This window comes from Morone saxatilis, unplaced genomic scaffold (genome assembly GCF_004916995.1).
Source record: "Morone saxatilis isolate NCDOM2014 unplaced genomic scaffold, NCSU_SB_2.0 Contig18, whole genome shotgun sequence".
Classification (NCBI taxonomy): Eukaryota; Metazoa; Chordata; class Actinopteri; family Moronidae; genus Morone; species Morone saxatilis.
The window spans coordinates 27,865,848-27,866,319 of NW_023339740.1; the positions used below are offsets into that span (position 1 = coordinate 27,865,848).

The following is a 472-nucleotide window of genomic DNA, read 5'->3' on the forward strand; positions in this document are numbered from 1 at the left end:
TTGGCAGAAATGGAATATAATAGACTTGGGAGAAGCTGCTAAGGAAATGAATTGATTGTTTGATTGATACAAGAAAATGTCAGTCAATTTCTAAAGTTCCTTAAGTTTGAGGCACAACTGTGAACATCTGCATAAAATGAAGAGGTGCCAAGAGGGCGGAGTCAACATCAGGAGGTATTTGTCAAAGACACTGAAACGAAGATGAGTACTGGCTGTCGCTGGCATCAAACACGTTACCTTCCAGTCACTAGATGGCTTCTCTCACCACCCGGCCACCCTGCATAAATACAGTCACTGTGCGAGCGGTTGTTCAGCAGCGTTTTCCTCACAGACGGCTGGAAAAGCCTGTCTGAAGATCTGTGAAGTTATTTATTTAACACAGTGTGCACGGACCTCCCACCACCAAAACCTAAGCCTCAGTCATTCATCCATTTGCACTCTCTTCTCTCTGCTATCACACACACACACACAC

General features: G+C 44.7%; 1 protein-coding gene across 1 annotated transcript in view; it reads left to right on the top strand.

The window, feature by feature from the left end:
• The window catches only part of rbpjl (recombination signal binding protein for immunoglobulin kappa J region-like), a gene marked incomplete in the record, with an annotated part of 22,282 nt that overhangs the window by 13,331 nt on the left and 8,479 nt on the right, over positions 1-472 (top strand).